At 45.2% G+C, this 839-nt stretch overlaps 1 pseudogene; it reads left to right on the top strand.

Annotated features, from left to right (window-relative positions):
* The first annotated feature begins 189 nt into the window (after positions 1 to 189).
* On the top strand, positions 190 to 307 carry LOC114467714 (uncharacterized; annotated as a pseudogene).
* Positions 308 to 839: the final 532 nt, after the last annotated feature.

Raw genomic sequence — 839 nt, 5'->3', positions numbered from 1 at the left:
TCACATCTGCAACACTTTACATCAGGGGTCACCAACCTTTCTGAAACTGAGCTACTTCATGAGTACTGAATAGAACGAAGGGCAACCAGTTAGAAAAGCACTTCCTAAAAGAGCATAGGGCAGGATCTAGATATCCATAGTGACACCACGGTGGTTTGGGTAACTGCAGTCATGGCAGCGCGCATCAACTATCGTGGCCATACCAGCCTGTCATTGCCCGATCCCGTTAGATCTCGGAAGCTAAGCAGGTCTGGGCCTGGTTAGTAGTTGGATGGGAGACCACTGAGAATTCCAGGTGCCACAGTGGGGTGACAGTCACCCAGTGGTATCTGTCATTGTGCCCTTTGTTAATAAAATTGGTGCTTACAACTAAAACAAACGTAAATATGTCATTTCTTTGAGAAAAAAATTTGGTTTTCACCGTTAAGTCAGACTCGGACGAGAAAATGCGGCCCGATCCGCACTCCAACTGCGTCACGGTTATTTATTTACTCGCCGTTCATGTGACTGTTTACTGCAAGACCTGTGCACATGCCTCTGTGGAACCAAACAGTAGGTAGCTTGTCTTCTTTCAGTCTCCAAGCCATATTCTTCTCATTCGTCTTTATTGCCGGTTCATTTCCAAGCCGTCGAGAACGCGCACTAGCATCATTTGATGTCATGTCTGAAGAACTGCGCTGGGAAATCGGCCCCAGAACAGCAGTACAAAATGTATCAAACAATGTGTTCAAGGCAACAGATAGAAATGAGTGAGGTCCCACTCTCTTTGGTTGTGAGCGCTTCATCAACAGCATTAAAAGACTTAAAATTAATGTTTATTTTTTCACAAATCCTGCCCT

The sequence above is a fragment of the Gouania willdenowi genome, chromosome 7 (genome assembly GCF_900634775.1).
Source record: "Gouania willdenowi chromosome 7, fGouWil2.1, whole genome shotgun sequence".
In the NCBI taxonomy this organism is placed as follows: Eukaryota; Metazoa; Chordata; class Actinopteri; order Blenniiformes; family Gobiesocidae; genus Gouania; species Gouania willdenowi.
This window is presented reverse-complemented; position numbering and strand designations above follow the sequence as displayed.